General features: G+C 39.8%; 1 protein-coding gene and 1 long non-coding RNA gene across 5 annotated transcripts in view; one reads left to right on the forward strand and one right to left on the reverse strand.

The window, feature by feature from the left end:
* The window catches only part of LOC110827892 (uncharacterized), a 167,546-nt gene that overhangs the window by 116,714 nt on the left and 30,270 nt on the right, over window positions 1–20,562 (forward strand). Inside the window, exon 3 of the long non-coding RNA XR_015533616.1 lies at window positions 1,157–1,231. This is a non-coding gene — a long non-coding RNA (uncharacterized LOC110827892). The remainder of the gene's footprint in view (window positions 1–1,156; window positions 1,232–20,562) is intronic.
* exp (expansion) overlaps window positions 1–20,562 on the reverse strand; it is a 113,521-nt gene that overhangs the window by 35,913 nt on the left and 57,046 nt on the right. The gene's annotated exons all lie outside the window — the stretch shown is intronic.

Genomic DNA, 20,562 nt, shown 5'->3' on the forward strand with positions numbered 1-20,562 from the left:
GAATTAGCATATCTCGTATAGGTGTTAAAAGTGACCACAGTTAGCTTCGTGGCACAGTTGGAGGCGTTGAGAAAATAACAGAAAAGTGACCACCAAAGTTACAGCTGTGTATATATTTTTGGAACACTCTGTACGTGTGTATATATATATATATATATATATATATATATATATATATATGTGTGTGTGTGTGTGTGTATGCTTTATTTTGATAAAGATGCCAAATTAAGTGCTTCATACGGATATGTAGGCCTACACGTTTGTCCATATCAAAATTTGTTATGAAATATATTTTATATAGTGTCGATGTGAACTATCGAGGTAATGCGTGACAGAATTTATCGTAGTAGGAGTGTATGTAGTGGATATAATTCAAAGGAATTCATCTCTACATAATATATTTATTTATTCATTTATTAATTTAGGCCTCTATGTTGCTAGCTTCACCACATGGATTGAAGAATGTGACTTGTCTTGTGTTCTCCAAGAACTTCATGTTATGTACACATAAGTATATAATGCGTCATTAAATTGTTGCTCTGACAGTCGTCCGTTTACTGTCCGGTTAATGTAATAAACTATGTACAGAATCTTGCGAAAAATAAATTGAGAAACTGCGACTATTAACAGATATGACTAATCCGTGTTTTACCGCACCTCGACTTTCTCTAGTCGCTGAAAACATTGAATGTTTTCGACGTTTTGAAATCCGGCTTCTTAGTCAATGAGAACAGTATTGTGGCCAGTACCGCCACGATATCCTGTCTGTGTTTTGCATATTTGAAGTGCGTTAGGTTGTAAGTTGTTCAACCCAACAACCAAATTTACATTTCATAGATTCTGCGTCTTGAGTTTGGGAGTTCTGAAAAGCAGATCTGACACAAAATATGCTTAGTCAGGCTTATCGCATGTATGCAATCATGAGTATATTTATAGGCCCCGTATGCTTAATTTTCTTAGACAGCAGCAACGAATTAATCTTCGTAATATAAACGCTTTGTGTTCTATTTAAAGCACTATGTAAAATATAAATATTGTTTAGGCTATAGCTGAGTTTCGTGCTTCGAACTGTTAAATAACTGTGCAGCTAGTTGTTCATACCAGAAGCAATGACAGTAAAATAATTTTGTTTAAAATAAAATATTTTTCTTCCTAGGTCAGCTTTCATGCCAACTAACCAGCATTCGGTAACTGGAGAGCCAAATGATGAGTGCAGGATAGAAGCATATCGGTAAGTTATTCAGTTGCACTGAAACTATTTGTTCATGTCTGATGTTCTAATGTTAACAAATGAAATAATAGATTATAAAACGTTCAGAACACACGCGATTCCCGCCCAGTGTCGAACATGCCTGTTAAGATTCGACGCTGCGAATACGTAGCGCCGATAACTAGGCGGTGCCCCGGTAAGCCGGTGTCAGACCCCCACTAAGTGGGCATTGTTAGGCCCACGCGCCCGCCTCTAAAAAATGGCCTTTGTTCCCAGCTCTCATCACTGCAGTGACCAGGGTTAGCCAAAGTGCACTCACTCCTGGCTCTTGAACTACGTCAAATCAATACCCAAATGCCTAAATTGTCACAGCCACGCCAAATTGCGCAGGATTTTATTTTATGAAAATCATCATGCGGTTGATGATTTGAGATAATGTCAATGAATGTGCCCGCGATAGGCCAGTAAGTACAGTGGTTGGGGTTCTATTCCAGGCTGTTGTAGGTTCAGGAACTCTTTCTCGGGGATAAAATAAAATTACGCTAACCAGTCACCATCTCCTGCCGAGGTGAGTGGAGCTGTAACTCCACTCCGCCATGTTGATAATGGTGTGGTTCGTACTTAAGCAACAAATGATATAACAGATGATTGTTTGAACCACCTACAATACTACACGGCGTCATAACGTAGACCATCACAATTGCAACCTTCAACAACTCAAAAGAAGCCTGAAATGTGACGAAATTCAACGAGCTCCTTGCAATGTAGATGGCCTGTACTGCAGGCCTATAATGTTCAAAACTTCCCATTAAACGGGTTCATTGAGCACAAGTCCAATATTGTTCTGTGACTTGAGGAAGTGTGATATACAGCCGGATGTCTGTCCTTGTTGATACGTCCTTGCGACACATTGTACTCTTGGGCGTGGCGGATATGCCCGCAGGGGTCCACGCTTCACCCCCACCCACCCACACCAAGGTCGGCCATGTAGAGCATGAAATATGTACCACGTGTCTTGGCAGAAATACCGACAATCTTGCTCTTATAATTAAGATTCTTCTACATGATCTATGTACGCGTTGCATATCCACGTATTAATCATTGTTATATTTAAAAATATAATTATGAGGCGAGCCTTTACATTTCAGTGTTGAGTTGTTTCATAATATCCTCAAATTTCGTTTTGTCCTTTTTTAGATGCAGCTGTGTTTCAATTTATTTGATTTTAAAACGTTGTATTTTAACTTAATCTCCTCTCATAGTGAATAATTATGCTATAAAGCCACACAGAATAAATGGCAAAACCACTGCGTCACATGTCGATAGCTTCGATAAATATTACTGCCGTGTATGATTATGTTACCTGAGAGAACTTTGGACTCCACTGGACTGGCGTCTGGTCACTTCATATGAATCGATGAACAGAGATAGTGAAATAATATGGAGGATATGCTGAAGGAACGCAGATAAAACCCCGATGATTCTGACAATAATTACGAAAGTGCAATGAGACTTTCGTCCTTTCTTTTTCACGTAATTTATTCGGTAACAGTACTTAATTTCCTGTTATCTACTTCATTTCTTCGTTCCCTCTAACGCGATGGCGTGTGGTGTGGAAAAATCGGCACTTCATTGTTTGTGTGGCTTCTTAACAAGATCTGATTGAAAGAAAAGATTCTGTCATTGGCCAGCAGAAAGCTTCAGGCAACACGTAACAAAACAAAAGAAAACCAACACTCATTTGTCTCAAAAGAGATTGCATGTAGTTTTGAGGCTTGTTTTGCTGTCAACTCTTAATTACCATTTAGGTGGAGCTGTGAAATATGTGGCTGTTGCTAAGGAACCAGTTTCCAAATTTGGTGCACACCCACTCACATGAATCTGTTTATATTCTTCTTTGGCTTGGAGAAGCGCATATTCAAGCATTGTGATCGAAACAAAGAAAGAGTGACACAAAGATTTGCAGTTTAAAGATAGGTCTGTATGTGGTATTTGTGACATTTTTTATTTGTTCGTTATTAAGCTAAAGACACCAGTCTCTTACATAGCTCCATATCCTCACTGAGTGCTGTACCTAAATAATACTTCGTATTCCAGCAGTTTCGCCTTCGAATCTTGATTCCAAGGCCGCGTATTTTGAACCTTTCGTAATTTGACGTAATAGTTGGGATATGGTATTAAAATAGGCTACTACCACTTCCTTCATTTTTATATCTGACAACGTATATGAAATGGAAATGCTAACGAAAATAACGCACATACATTATTTCTAACTTGTATATTTATTAATTCATAATTGTCGCCAATTTGTTTGTAGTCTGAAAATGTATTTAAAGGAAATTATATTTCATATGAGCTTTGTACTCACTAAACTTGTAATTACATTAAAAGCAAGATAAATTTATTTTGCTTTATGAACCAGATCAGTACCTTAACGTGTGGCCAAGAAGTCATTTCTAGAGTATCAATATACTGTTTATAAACGTACCGACCTAATGTTAGTTAATTGGACTTTAATATGACACGGATAAGTGACCGGTTAGTTAGTGATTCCACGCTCTATAAGAAAAAAGAGAAGAAGATATGTAGCAGGAAGTCGGTTAATACGTGTAATGAGGCAGAGGACATGTACGGAGATCCTGGGAGGTATGCAAACCGGATAGTCTTGCCTGAGGTGAGAGTGACAGAAAGTTTGCCAAACGTTTGGTTACGGGCGTGCAGACAAACGCCTGCGTGAATCATTCGTAATGAGAGCGCCCGTGATGATGATGATGATTAGAATAAACGGCGATTATTTCCCAAACAGCGTTATTACATTCATTTATTAGTTCATTTATTTTATTCCGTTCAGTTCTTTATACAGAAGACACCGGGTGAAACAGAAGTAACCAGTTGATCCTTGTAGTGGAGATGCTTTTTTTTAGAAAGGGTCTGAATTTTTATTGTTAATTATATGAACTTTGCGTTTTTAAAAGGGTAGATGCGACCACTTGAGTAAAACACTCAGTTTAAATTGCACTCTCTGGTGTAGAGACGTCCAGACAATAAGTAAACATATTTCAGAATCTAACGGAGGGATCAGATATGTAGTGATAGCGTGTCCAAGCAACTTAATTTAGAAATACCATTGAAGGTCCTTTGTCAAGGATTCTGGGCAGACATTCCAGTTGCGAATAATAATATGCTCCACATTCTGTAGCTCCTGAGCTATGGGCGTGACTCTTGTACGAAGGTCGACAACAATACTTCATTTTTTTATTTAATTCTCTAGTTACAAAAGTCTCAGCCTCGAAGTGGTAAAAGAGATCACGTGTTTTGAAGTCCGCGCACAAAGACAGTGATTGAAGAAACTTTCGAAAAATCACGTTCAGAAGTAAGAAGACGTATTTAATTTTCTGTTCTTTCCTTATTCAGACATTTTCCAGGCCTGCTGGTTTAAATTAACGGCACGAGACGCTGTTTTTTAAATTGCGTACGAGGACTGCGGGAGGACACACAATTAGTTTTTGAACGTGATTGTCTTGTGGGTCGTTCCGCTGTGTCATCTGGTAGAATGTTACCGACGTTTCAGAGATACGTCGCCGTGAGAATCTGAAGTGTAACCAAGATTAATTTTATCGAATAGAACTACACGGATTTGTGTCACGCACAAAATCACAAACGATTGTTAGATAACTTTACGTTTTCAGTTCCTTGGCACAACATCCCAGAAGACAGCCATTTTGATGAACATGAACGCACAGTGCAGACGCGTTCGTCTGTCATGTTAAGAGCTCTACTAAACAGGAAAGTACACAGACGCCCGTACTTAGAAAATAATTCCAACCCTCGAGTCTTGTGTTTAAGCACATCGAGACTAGTACAGTTGTGTAAAAGTTGGGTCCATTAGATTGAGCACTGAGCTTCCTAGTTGCTGGACGGACGGACTCACTTTCCGTCATGATCCAAAGTGAAAGTGAGTGGAAAGTATTGCGTTTACTAACCAATAACCTATACTGTTCTATAAATAATCGTGTTTAATGATAATTATAACGCAATTGGAAATGCTTCTGTTTTTTTCACAATAAAACTGGAATGTGTCATCCGACAAATACATCGGAGAACTTCGTAATTTCTGATTACATCTGATTTTGAAAATGTGAAAAGACTGTAAGCACTTTTATTTTCAAGGTTAAATTTAATATAAAAAGGATTTATATAGTTTTAACGTTTTGTCTATTTTCCATACTCGTTGTACATATTCTGGAAATTTAATTTTTGTTTGCGATGTAGGCGTTGGTATTTCGCAATGAGGTGAAGCGTAGCTCATGTCAAAGTCTTTGTTTATTTTACATTCGGTTATTTTATGAAACAGTATTAATTCCTGAGATTATGATATCTAATGTGAAATGGTAGGAACATTTTTAACAATAAACTAGGAAAAATAACGATTTTGATTCTAGTATTTGCTTTAAAGACTGAGGAAAATGAAGAATCTTAAGTTACGATAGGCTGTCTGCAACCGACGTCTAACAGCAGTCGTTTAAAGCGGAATCAGAGGCGGTACCCCTGTGCCAACCTGCTCAGGCACAATAAACATGAACTTGGGGCCGAATTAGCAGAAACAAATAAAATATAGAACTGTCCCGTATTTAAATAGAGGGGCAGAGCGATACGACGACAGATATTTAAGATAGCCGATGTTGATAAACGTCTCACCATCGTGAGAACGTAACATGGCATTTAGGATAACCGATCAGTGGGTCAGTGGCTGGGATACGAACTAGATTTCGAACCAAATTGCGAATCTTCCGTTAAGGCTGTCGTAACCGGCTCGGCATTTTTTGAGACCAGAGTGTTTCCAGTTCTTCATCTCGATGAAGGAGAGAGTGCTCGGTGGATAACGAAAAAAGGTGTTGGAGTACGAACTCCAGAGTGTTCAACTTTCACACCCCGGACATCGTGCTAGGTGCCATTAGTTATATTTTATAAAGATTTGGATGAAAGTTAGCAATAGTGATATCGTTGAAGTCACTTCTAGTTTTGTCTGTTGAATAGAAATGTTTTATTCCTTTACTAAATCTACAGAGCAATGAACAAGACGAGATTTCTTAATTAGAGCTTGTTTTTGTGAAATCACCAAGGAGCACACCTGACTGCGTTTCGCTTTGGTTCCGCTCGCTCGTTCTTCTTTTATTTGCCTTCTGCAAAACCATTTCCATGTTTCGAGTTACAAATGCAACGCGCTCGTCTAGAAGGAAAAATAAAGGTTGCAGAATGACAGTTATGAGTTGGTACATTATTTCCTTTACTTGATTTAATTCAGCAGCTGTCAAAAATTGTTTACTCAAGTATGTCGAAGGCCGAAATTCGGTTTTCAATAACTGTACAAAATGGCAATAACATTTAATTGGGTGGTCTGAGAGTTATCATGCGGTTATTCATATTCGAATCTACAGTCCTCTCCATTCTCGTGGTGGGGCTATTGAAGCTTTCATTCATCGCCCTGATGACGGAGGCAGTATGACCTCTGAAACGTTGGTAAACATCTACCAGACTACACAGCGCAACAACCCAGAAGACAGAAATCTTCATACTCATCGCCCTGATGAAGGAGGCAGTATGACCTCTGAAACGTCGGTAAACATCGACCAGACTACACAGCGCAACAACCCAGAAGACAGAAATCTTCAGACTCATCGCCCTGATGACGGAGGCAGTATGACCTCCGAAACGTTGGTTAACATCGACCAGACTACACAGCGCAACAACCCAGAAGACAGAAATCTTCATACTCATCGCCCTGATGACGGAGGCAGTATGACCTCTGAAACGTCGGTAAACATCGACCAGACTACACAGCGCAACAACCCAGAAGACAGAAATCTTCAGACTCATCGCCCTGATGACGGAGGCAGTATGACCTCCGAAACGTTGGTTAACATCGACCAGACTACACAGCGCAACAACCCAGAAGACAGAAATCTTCATACTCATCGCCCTGATGACGGAGGCAGTATGACCTCCGAAACGTCGGTTAACATCGACCAGACTACACAGCGCAACAACCCAGAAGACAGAAATCTTCATACTCTGATGACGGAGGCAGTATGACCTCAGAAACGTTGGTTAACATCGACCAGACTACACAGCGCAACAACCCAGAAGACAGAAATCTTCAGACTCTCCGCCCTGATGACGGAGGCAGTATGACCTCTGAAACGTTGGTTAACATCGACCAGACTACACAGCGCAACAACCCAGAAGACAGAAATCTTCTGGCTGGTTGATTTTATTCCAAACGACGAACAGCTTTTTAAATACTTCGATTAAATGTATGAAGTGATCAATATTACCAACATTATCTGTTAAAATAATGAAGTTAGGCTTTAACTGCAGGAAAATAAATTTATTTCGTGGGTCGTGGAACAAGAAGACAAATCTTAAATATCTGCTGGTCTTCTGTGTTGTAAGGGCGTGTGGATCTGCAGGCAGAGACCAACACTTTAGATGGAGAGAGTATGTTCCTCCGAAACGTTTGTATCTAATTACAAACGCACGTCGCGACAGAGTGGTTAGCACTCCCGCTTCGTATCGGGGGAGATTTCAGGTCGAAGTATCACCTGGTCTGACTGATATTATTTGTGGTTTTCCTCAGTCCTTCCACAAAGATGCCGGGATTGTACCTTAAATTACGTCACGTCCGCTTCCTTCCATATAATTTTCATTTATCATCCTATAATTCGACGGTGCACAGTCTGAGCACCTAACAGCGTCGTCAAAAGATTCAAAACTTTGTTCCCCAGTGGAAGAACCATCGGTAGTTTGTGAATAAAACATGTAGACAGACTGAAAGACGGACATGATCTTCCCATCATGCGTTCATTTCGTGCACATGCCGCAAGGGTTTCCTACGCACGGTTCACTGCAGTACCGTTAAAGCAATTCAAGTCGTCCTTGGACCCAGTAGGTTATTCTGTAATAATAATTGGACCTACGCCATTACCTGGGCTGAAGGCTGATTGCCTACCAAGAAAGGAGCTGCGTGGATGTGTACCTAGCACAACCTTACGTAGAGCGCTCTGATTATTTATCAATCTATGCTGTCTACTTTCATTTATCTCTTATTTTTCTTCTTCTTTTCCTTCCCTCATGCTATAATTTCTTCCTTCTTTCTTTGTAGCCCCTTTCTTTCCTTTCATTTATTCTTTCTTCCATTCTTTTAAACTATATTCTGTCCTTTGGTGCTTTCTTACCCCTATTATAAACACGCAAAAGAATATTCTCTCCGTACACGCTGTATTGCAAAACACTGTTTTTAAATGTATTAAACGACATTGTATCAAGTGTACGGTTATGAAGCTTCGAATTCTGTGACAGGATGATCGTAGAAATGATAGATTAGGTAGTCAATTTTAAGGCGTTATTATGGAATATCCCAGACAAACCACGAAAAGCATCAATGTTATCAGTCGATATTCGAACTGGGTGTTGAACATAGAATAAAAATTACAAGGAATGTTATTAAGGTAGCCTTCTCTGTCTGTTTCGTTTTTCAAGAACGGAAATGTGCAATAAAGTTTATAGGAATACCACTGCAGGCGAGTGTCAGTATGAAGTCACTGCACATCAATAGACCTACAGTCATTCGCTTATAACATAAGTGAATAAAACTGCTTAACGAGGTTTTACATAAATCGAACTTTTCACCAGACGTTATTAGTGTGAATAAATGAAGGAATGTGTAACAGGATAGAAATGTAGCACGCATGGGAAAAATGATAATTAAAGTTGTGATAACCTGAAGAGAAGAGACCATTTGTGAGACCTAAGTGAAAATGGATAATATTAAAATATATAAACAGCATTAACCAATTGATGTTTGTCGTGAAGACCTGTCTTTTAAGCTGCGGATTGAATTCGTAAATATTATTTAGGCGAGCTTCGGTTCAAAGGGTAACTAAGTCTTACTTCTTGGTGATACTTTGTCCATCAGGCATGTGCTTGGGCAGTACATTAAAACTAGCCACGGTCGATTCCTTTCCACATCCTTCACACAAATCGTTACCATAAGCACATCCATGTAAATCAAACAGCAAATAAAATTTTAACAGGCGAGTCACTGTGGCGGATAGTGCATAAGGACCGAACCTTCTTATACTTTGTTCCCATCGGCAAAAACATGAGACACTTACGAAATACAAATCATTTACTTAAAAAAATCAGCATTAAGGGCGTTAAATACGTAGATTTAGTACTTTACCGTGTTTAAGATTCGTTTAGAAAGCAAAAATTGCCTTCTTTCAGTTACGTATTCTCATGGCGGTACGTTACTTTCATTGTAAAGTCGTATATAGTTGACTGTCAAGAGATGGCAAGAAAATGTATTTCCAGTGATCCTATCAGACACGAAATATGCTAAGAGGAGAAGTGGACGTTTCTGATCTCGATATTGCATAGGAGAGGTTAAAGGTCAACATTTCATGTAACTGCGTCGTGTTCAGTTGGTCTGTGTTGAACTGCTCTGGATGTGGTACAACCGGATTTATCTCTGTCTTTGGAGTTTTGCAGACACGTTTAGACAGCTGCTGATCTCAGTGTTAACACCAGGCTTGATAGTATTTTAAGAGTTCTTAGCACGTGGTGCGTAAAATCGACTTATGATGGAAAGTAGTGGCCAATTGCTCACCTGCTAGATTCATCTCCGAAACTACTAAACGTATTTAAATTACATTTGGTATAAGTAGAGTCAAAGTTGTTCCTTGAATTTAAATTTGAAGATGGCTATCTTATGGGATGTTGCCCCATGTATAGTCTGGTAGAAGTTTACCTACGTTACAGAGGTGTTTGTTGCCTCCATCATCAGGGCGATCACAACATCCCAGAAACGTCATCTTCATACTCTCTACCTTGACAATCTGAATCTGGCCAAATTTAGATTTGTTTTCCGTCGATCCATCACATTTATTTTACAGTGGAACCTCGATATACCAATACGATTACATATGTTTCACGTCGTACAAATTTCTATGAACTGTTTTCATTACATTATAAGACTACTGAAACATTCCTGGTCTGTGCCAGTAGCATTAGTAAAACATGAGTTTGAATGTACCTTAACTTTCATGTATTTTAGTCACTGGATAAATATACAAAATATCAGGAATTCCAACATTAGAGAAATGTCAATTTCATACATAACGCGAGTACTGAAGCTGTCCCCCGGAGCCCGCGTTTTATCGAGGTTCCACTGTACATACATTTTAAATCTAATTCTATACATTATCAAAAATGAGCCGTCTTACAAAACTTAAAATACAGTCCTTGTTCCGATCTCCAACTTTTATTTAAATAGAAGAAAAAATTGTTACACTGACAGCAGAACGTTAGCGTTGTTAAAAGTGTAATTCTGTATGTAATACAACCAACATGAGTGCAGTTTTCATGATAATGTGCACGTACTTTTAGTTAATGAAATACTTCCGATAATTTGAATTAAAAATACGGAGTATTTTTAATAACTTTGTTAACATCAATGCTCTTCGAAGCAGGAGCTGTTCATGTCCCTGAGCGAGAAATCTCGTCCGTAACGTGAAGAAAAGTATAATTAGAGGTACACAGTAGCCTTGCATCTCACCTGGACGTCCTATTTGCATCTTGATTGATGCTGTGGTTCTGTTCATAACGACTGGTATTATAGAACATGATAATACCGTAACATATTGAAGGAAGGCGTCCTTAAACAAGCGCTGGCGTCTTGAAAATATAGCACAGGAATCAGGGTGGGGCAAGGCAAAGAGCAGAAAGTTGCTTTATCTGAATAGCAAACCGAGGTCAGTATGAGAGGCGTCTACTTGAAAGGGCGGAATCTATTCCCGCTCGTTGCATTACTCAGTCTGGAGTTGAAACTACGCACATTTACTTTGGTACAGCAACATACAGACCTGTTTGTTCGCATAAATAAAAATGATCTTATTCGAGGACATTAAATATTCATATCTTTTATATAAGATTTCGGGTTCTCGCGACGGCGAATTTGAAGATGGCCATCTTGTGGGTTTTTACGCCGTACAGTCTGGTAGAAGTTTCCCGAAGTTACAGAGGTTCGTGCGCTGCCTCCATCATCAGGGCGATGAAATGAAATGTTAAATATTTTCCCATTCGCGAAGCAAGGACTCTGAAACAGGTCCCTCGTAGTGGCGACCTCAACACACAGCCTAAAGCAGTTCACTTAAGTGGGCGCAGGATTCTTTCAACTCTTAATATCTGACAGGCGGCATTTTCAGCTTCAGTGAAAGGATGTGTAATGTGTAATTTACATTAATGGAATGTAAGGACAATCCTCTCTTAAAAAGCATATAGGCCATAACTTGAGGGGAGTGACGTCATCTGGCTGACATCTAATTGTCAATTTACGTGGGTGCAGAGTACGAACAAACAATTATCTTAACAAAGGAGCACTCAAGGTGTAATTGCAGTGACCTACAGAAGTATGAACTAATACAGAAAACGAAATTTCGCCTGTCACTTCCTGCGAATCGTTCTGCTTGTATACCGGATGTCCGAAGAACATTTATTATTCTGATTAATTCTTCTCTACGTCAGAATATGAAAAGGACAAACATTTTCAAACGTTCCTTACACTTGGTAAATAATGTGGATGACGAAAGGGTGTCATAAGGAGCCCAGTGTATAAATCACAAATTGGTGTACAACATTCGCTTGAAAAAGTCTGGGTTTATTAATGTGTAAAGGAGGAAAATAATTCATGCATCTGTATATGTGCTATTGATTAGATTTTGTTAATGAAACTGTGTGTTCTGTGTTTATCTGAAGTGTTAATTACATCGATCAAAAATCTATTCGTATCTTCAGTACTTGAATAAAGCAATTGAATAATTTAATTTAAAGCTCAGTTTTACACAGTGAAATGTATCTTTGTGAACTTTTTTAAAACGTGAGCAAGAGACTGGGACACTTCATGTGACTTTCTAGAAACGCAGTTGGCCTGGGAATAGTAATAAGAATTTCTAATTCTTAACAATTTCTTTTGAACTCCCTGTCACTAAAATGATTTTTGTTATTTGAAAACATTGGTCCATCTGTAGATGTCAGATGCGTCATGTAAACGGATAAAATTGTCATTAATGTCGAGTAAGTATGGATATGGAAGGAGGAGTCGTACATTTACTTCAGTGTGCTTCCTGGGTTCTTACCTGAAGCACTGAGGAAAATCGAAAATCCAGTCAGGATAATTGAGTTATTCCCGAATATAAAGGTCTAGATCATTGTGACGGACCACTTCAGTGAGATTATATTGTAAGTCACGTAATACATTATTCCTGAGCCATTTTATTGATCTTACTACTGTTATAAAAAATAAAAATCAGCCCTGCTTAGGTTCACTATGCACTGACGTGTGACTCACGCTTCAGATCGACCTGTTTTGTTTGGAAATAAAAAGTCTAGGATTTCTCGGGACATCATAAAAGCCTCTAGTGTTAAGAATATTTATAGACATGATATAAAGAAACTTCTAATTTACTGAACATACTGGTTTTCTTTTCTTCAAGAGTTAAGTAACATAATTCTCTTGCGGACCTCAAAATCCTCCTTTCAGCTTCACCTTAATCTTACTTAACAATTCATTCTGTAGTCTGAGATTTGAGGTTCTCAAGGCAGGGAAGATGTCAGACATCTGTGTTTTGACGACGTGTGTTGTAGGAGATTACCAGAGTATTTAGGGTATTACCCCAAAGATGAGGACGATACATTCCTCTGAAATGTTGGCAATCCCCTACAAGACCACGTTCTGCATCTTCAGTCTGTCAGTCTTCAAAATCTGTCTTCGCCCGTTTTATTCATCTTCGTCTCTTCCTGTATGCAACAATTTCTTCAACTACGCCATCGTCTTTAACTTCTCACTTATTACACGCAGTATGCACAATTTGCAGTCTGTGACCTAAGGAACTAAAATAATCTTTGTGTGTTTTATAAACTCATTGTCTTCCTTTCCCATTAACACCGTTACGTGTCTCTGACTTAACGCACATAAATAGGGCCTGAAGATGACTTGTTTTCTGGGATGTTGTGCGGGTTGTCTCGTAGAAACTGACCGACGTTTCGGGGGTGCTTACTGCTCTCATTATGAGGACCATGAAAGTCAGTTTCTACCAGACTACACGGCGCAACAACCCAGAAGACTTTCATTTTAATACTCGCCGCCGTGAGAACCTGAAACCTCACCTATAGTAATATATTCAACCGTGTTTTTTCACGTATTTGTATTTCTTTGTGTCTATATTCGGAGTCCAGATGGGGGTCTTAAATAGAGTTTATATTTCTGTCGCTTATCCTTTTATTTGATCTCTCATCCCATGTCTACGTCTTAATTTTACTTTTAATCAAGCTGTGTGTAATTTCAAATATATAGGTCTACGGCAGGAATTGTTATGTTGACATATGGCTGTAGTTTATTCCACATGGTTATAGAGTTTCGTTTTTCAAATCCCTATTCACTGTCCGGAAATAGTCATTGTGAAAAATCTCTTGAAATTTTTCACAAAAAAGTGATTCCAGATATTTTAATATGGGATATAAATCTGCTGTAACCTTTAAATACAACACCGTTTCTTACGTATTTTGACGAAACGTCAGAACTTCGTTTTGTCAGGTCTCCACGCGAATTACTTTGTGACAAAGCGTGTCCTCAGGCGGAGTGAAAGTATTTCAGTTTCCATTTAGTTAACAGCTGCTCAGCTCCAAACATGTATCGAATAAGATCGACAGTCTCATTTAAAGGAAAGGTTTAAGGACACGCACATGGACTGTTGAACCTTTTGCGTTGTGTAACCCATCACCAAGGCGACGCAGTCCACGATCAGCAGGAGTCGGGGAGCTTAAGTAGTACACCAGTAGAGTATTCAGACTTTGCGGATTCACACAGAGGTGTTAATAACACTGTAATTCATTATGTGTACAAGATTATCTGCGTTTTTGCGATAAAAACATTTGTAATTACAAACTAAGCAGTGCCGCGGTTAAACCGGTTGTCTTCTGAGCTGGCCTCCCTCCACTCACTTTCAGAACGGGTCTTTAACACTGACTGGTCTCTCTCTGCTCACTGATGCACAGTTATTCCTGCCGTTCTTGACATTTAGAAGTAAGACATTCGTGGTGGCCTCGAATTTCGCCATGGGTTCCTCTTTCCCTTCCTTCAGACTGCTCCATCTTTTTTCCACCATCATTCTAACAAGGAAAGGCCCCACTTAAATTCAACAGGGAACAACTCTTATCTTCACAATTTGTCCATTAACCTTTATGCCTTTTCCTAAGAGCTGCCTATTTTTAACATCTTTACTTGTAATAAAAAATGTTCGAAAATTCAATTATGTGTAGGCCCACAGCTTATTTTATAAAGGCGCATTAGGGCGGACTAAAAGATAAGCCAAATATAGAGAGTGTTTTCTACCAGAATTAACAAGTACGCGGAGTAGAATCCTTCAGAAGATCGTCATCATCTCTGGCTCTACAGCCCTTGACCTCCTGATACATGGGAGGTTACTTGATCTATTTTAGACATTTGGTAGGACTGCTTGGGCAAGTGATGGGCCCGTCGCAAGGCCTCTACCCCCTATATACAAGACAGCACACACAGAAATACGCGGACAAACACATATGCCTTGAGTGGGATTCGAACCCACGATCAACTTTAATATTATCCTCCTATCTACGCCTAGGTTTTCCAAGTGGCCCCTTCCCTTCAAGTTTCAGATGAAAATTATGTACTCATTGTTCATCTCCCCCAACTGCGCTACATGTCCCGTCCATCTAGTTAATGACTTTATTTATTTTGTAATTAGTGTTGTTGTATTAGTAAGCATTCGTTTAAGATGTTAGATTAAAGTACATAGATGCAAATAAAAATACAAAATGTGATTTCTCATTTCATGCATCATTGTTTTCAAGTGCCCTACTTTTACCATTATACTTTTTAAGTGCCATTAAGAAATAAGGCTTTTAAAGCAACGCGATCTCTTCAAAATCTGAAATACGGCTATTTGTAGCTCATCTTGGGCACTGCATTTCTAACGAAACTGGCCGAGAACATACGAAGGAGAATCTCTGATACCCAAGGTAACCTTTAATTGATTGGGAGGAGGCTCCAGGCAACAGACACCGTTACAATCGCAGGCATTTGCATCTCTCTCGCCTTTAACCTTTGCATCGTGATTACATGTTCAACATCGGCTCTGTCTTCCCTTCGTGACTCTAATGTTCTGCTATACACAAGTTACGATACTTAAAAAGAAGATGCATGGGGAATCCCTCAATTATCATTGCCAACAACTGAAATAAATTTACCCTATATTTCTGCGTTCCAGTTCCCAAGTCTGTTATTTTTAGGTCAGTGGACTGAACGTTTCGCTCTTCAAATGGTTATTTCGTATCGTAGAACGAACGGTGTTGAAATAATTTGATATATGCCTACTGTATGATACATAAATCGATGAAAACGATCAGTATTCCCAGAATCAATCAGAATTACACAATAAAACTGATTACACTCATACACATGTATTACGTATAACGAGGGGTTGTCTTAAGCTATCAATGTATAACAAAACAAATGGACACAAATTATTCCACTGCCATGCCGTGATTCTGGTTTTATTCGAGTCAAAACAGTGTTTTCATTTCAAAATTATTTGGCTGTTCATACGTAGGACCTACAGCATCAAATTGTTTACAACATTCAGGGGACAGAGTCCTTCTTGAGATGCTATCGCTCAACTTGTCAAGAAGTTCTTGCCTTTTATTGAGCCCAAAGGTTCACAATCGTGTTCACAAGGGCCCGCCACTGGACACTGTCCTGTGCTAGATGAATACAATCCACACATGCATAATTTATTTATTCAAGGTCAATTTTAACGTTCCTTTTAGGTTTTCCGACTGAAATTATGTCTTCATGTCTCACGTGCGCGCTACATGTCTCACCCATCTCATCCGCATTGATATGATCGAATTTAATTATACTTGAAGATTTCTGTCTTCTGGGTCGTTGCGCTGTGTAGTCTGGTCGATGTTAACCAACGTTTCAGAGGTCATTCTGCCTCCGTCATCAGGGCGATGAGTATGAAGATTTCTGTCTTCTGGGTTGTTGCGCTGTGTAGTCTGGTCGATGTTTACTAACGTTTTAGAATCGCCCTGATGACGGAGGCAGTAGGACCTCTGAAACGTTGGTAAACATCGACCAGACTACACAGCGCAACAACCCAGAAGACAGAAATCTTCATACTCATCGCCCTGATGACGGAGGCAGTATGACCTCTGAAACGTTGGTAAAGATCGACCAGACTACACAGCGCAACAACCCAGAAGACAGAAATCTTCATACTCATCGCCCTGATGACGGAGGCAGTAGGACCTCTGAAACGTTGGTAAACATCGACCAGACTACACAGCGCAACAACCCAGAAGACAGAAATCTTCATACTCATCGCCCTGATGACGGAGGCAGTAGGACCTCTGAAACGTTGGTAAACATCGACCAGACTACACAGCGCAACAACCCAGAAGACAGAAATCTTCATACTCATCGCCCTGATGACGGAGGCAGTATGACCTCTGAAACGTTGGTAAACATCGACCAGACTACACAGCGCAACAACCCAGAAGACAGAAATCTTCATACTCTGATGACGGAGGCAGCATGACCTCTGAAACGTTGGTTAACATCGACCAGACTACACAGCGCAACAACCCAGAAGACGGAAATCTTCATACTCATCGCCCTGATGACGGAGGCAGTATGACCTCTGAAACGTTGGTTAACATCGACCAGACTACACAGCGCAACAACCCAGAAGACAGAAATCTTCATACTCACCGCCCTGATGACGGAGGCAGTATGACCTCTGAAACGTTGGTTAACATCGACCAGACTACACAGCGCAACAACCCAGAAGACGGATATCTTCATACTCATCGCCCTGATGATGGAGGCAGTATGACCTCTGAAACGTTGGTTAACATCGACCAGACTACACAGCGCAACAACCCAGAAGACAGAAATCTTCATACTCACCGCTGTGAAAACCTCGAATCTTACATTAATTATACTTGGTGAACAGCGCCGTAAATGAAGCTCCTCATTTCGCGATTTTCAACAGCTTCGTGTTCCTTCTTTCTTTAGCGCTTTTCTTTCAAATATGTTTGGAAGCTGAATGATGATCTGATGGCTGGAAACAATGACGAGCTTTTGCCATGACGGTGATGGAGGTTGAATCACTGATCAGCTGACGAACTATCTGATTAATTAGAGACATTACGTGTGTTGCGTCATTAAGCACGCCTCATATAATTATAATTGTTATTTGTTGGTTGGTGTACTGAAACAAAAGATTTCGCCCTGGGTGAAATTTTCTTTCATTCCCACGGTGGTGTTGAGAATGAGAAGTGAAATCAAGCAAACAGTCGACATTCGACTTTGTTTTGTCGTCGTTACCTCGTGATTAAATGGCGGGGGGGGGGGGTTGTCGTTACGCACGAGTCAACCAGTTTAATCAGAACCAGAACTGCTCAGTTAATCCTAATATCGACAAGTCTACTAACATAATTATTGGCAAATCTGCTACTTGTCACGTGATTTGTAAACTCTAATATGAAGAAATTCATGAAACGAGGGCGTAATGGAGAGATCGTGCCAGTCCTTTTGTGCGCTTATTTCGTGTTAGATACTTCTCAACAGATATCGACGCAACTCGGAATTCGGGGGTGGGGATAGGAGTGTTTATACTAAGAGTCGTGGGACGAAACTGAAGCCATAGTTTATGTATAATCATTTTGTTCCTCCCCTACTTTGCACATCAAAAATTTACAAAATTCCTCAAAAAGGGATTCACCATAAAATACAGTATTCGCATAACACAAAAATAGAACTTATTTGAACCTGCAAGCCTTAAGTTTCAACGTGAAGTCTGGCATGATAGAATACTCCTGTGTCCATTCCCCACAGCCAGGCCTATATCTCTGATTTCAGTATGTTCACTTTCATTAGGGCACAGCATACTGTTAAATTAGTTTACGAAATCAAATATATGTACAGATCTAAGTTCCACGATATTTATCAGAAGAGATATCGTTAGGTGATACGAGAAAACAAATCACTGTAGCAGATAATTGCTTTATCGTTTGGACACCCTGCTTCCGGGTTTCATTGTGGAAGCTAACGAATTCTTCTGACTTTCTATATTGATACGAAAAAATTAACACAACGAGAAAAGTAAAGATCCCGCTTTCTACAAATGTCGAATTCACGGGTAGAACTTTCAGGAGGACTCATCATTCAGCAGGTCCCGTCTTCCACCGCCATATGCTGAGATGCCGCAGAAAGCATGTTTGCCTTTCGCCTTTTGGAAAAGCACGCGATATTACATCGGCAGTCTGTTCAAACCACGACGCAATTCGCAACACACGAAAATATACAGATGATTACATCATCGCAAATCATTGCCGGAATAATAAACTATAAAACATACTTCCATATCGATCGCGGTGGCTTCGGGATCCTGGGTTCGAATCTTACTCTAGGAATGGATGTTTGTTTGCTGTCCTGTGCACGTAAAAGACTTGGAATAGGCCGATAATCCAAGGATTTCTCTCAAGTGTCTAACAGGATTCACAGTTTCAGACGTTAATTCTGTATTGGGACATGCGAGAGGGATTAATTCATTAAAGCTTTACGTTACTTTGTGTGGTAACTTACAAACTACAACAGAATACACATATCTTCAATAACCCCCCACCCCCACCCGGACATTTCTGCCACACTGACCCTGATGTTCACTCATTGCAGATAGAAGTGTACTGTTGACACAGCTAATTATATTAAAGAGACGGCACTGTTCACAGATTACCTTTCCTTGTATTTCTTTAAATTATTAAACTTTAAGAAATACTTGCAATGTATGTTGTACATGTTAGTTATATTTATATCTGGTCCAGTCTTACGTACGATGCGTCGTATTGGGTTTCATATCAAGTAGTAGCAGTACTATGCCCTCAGTGATGGGTGTTAAATTCGTTCACAGATAAAAGTCCGAAACTACTTCAGGAAGATAAACGCCGCTTGGAGACTATGTGTAGATGAGAAGCTAAAATGAGAATGAACTGAATTTAGCTGGTGTGATGAATGCCTTGCTAGCTTCCAGAACCGTTGTTTCGTATTTCTGCACAGCGTTTCTTACACGCCATTAGAAACAAGAACCAAAAGTATCGAACGCGTTCGCAAGGTCGACAAATGTTGCGCAGCCCGGTGGCAAGGTTGCTTTCAGTTTTTACCGTGGCCGAGAAAGGACGGAGGGCGATAAGAGACTTGCACGCGATGGCCTTGGTCCGGGAAAGAACGACTGCAGGACAGGACATCGGCTTCTGTAGGAAACCGAACGCGATTACGTTCTTCTGTGTTTGACAAAGGAATTACATTGTCAGGTGACTTCAGCTTTCTCTCTAGAGCTAATCTTTGTCTTTGGAGTAAAGATTAATTCCGCTTCATGAATGAACTGAGAAAATATCATTAGCATTGTTTCTCCTCTCGCGACTGTCTCATGAAGAATAGTACAAATTCCATGGAGCAGAGTCTTTCTTCAGTAGCGGGTAGTCACTCATTCAGTCAATAACTACCCAGTATTATATGAAACCCGATTTTTCATTGCCGTGTTCACAAAAGCCCGCCACTGGACCCTGCCCTGAAATAGATGGATTCAGTCTGCACTGTTTCATTTAGGTCTAGCAACTATATCAACCACCCAAACAAAAAGGTAACTATATGCGTTGTCCCTTGGTCCATAAATAAATCTTTCATATGGAATCATAGCTGGAACTGGAGACGCGCTTACGCCAACTGGATGGCTGTGATGCTGAAGGCCTTGACGTATTCAGACTAGGGGCTATTGCTACTGGTAGGAGAATGACCCCACAGGCAATTCGCCCTTTACATAAAAAGATACTTTGATTGGGTGAAAGTCTGAGAGTTGAATCGAGAAGAGTTGGTAATGCTTTGGCTGAAAGAAGGCCTTCATCATTAGGGGTTGTCTAAGCTACTGTCAGTGTCATTAAATAAATAATAATTTATGTACGCCTGCCATTTAACCAAAAGTTGTATAAATTTTAGTAAAACTGCCTAGTAAGAAAGCTTAAGAAAACCCCTTCAGTTTAACACGCGTTGTTATACTATGAAACAGGTTAACTGACGGACATGGCGAAGCTAATAGGATCATTTTTTGCAAATTTATTGCGAACGAACCTAAAAAGACACTTTGTCATCCCAGACATTACAAAAGGGGAGACTTCAACCCCTCTCTGTAAATATG

Source organism: Zootermopsis nevadensis, unplaced genomic scaffold, assembly GCF_977971745.1.
Source record: "Zootermopsis nevadensis isolate Lab colony 2312 unplaced genomic scaffold, Znev_1.0 Znev_ptg000003l, whole genome shotgun sequence".
NCBI classification, from domain to species: Eukaryota; Metazoa; Arthropoda; class Insecta; order Blattodea; family Termopsidae; genus Zootermopsis; species Zootermopsis nevadensis.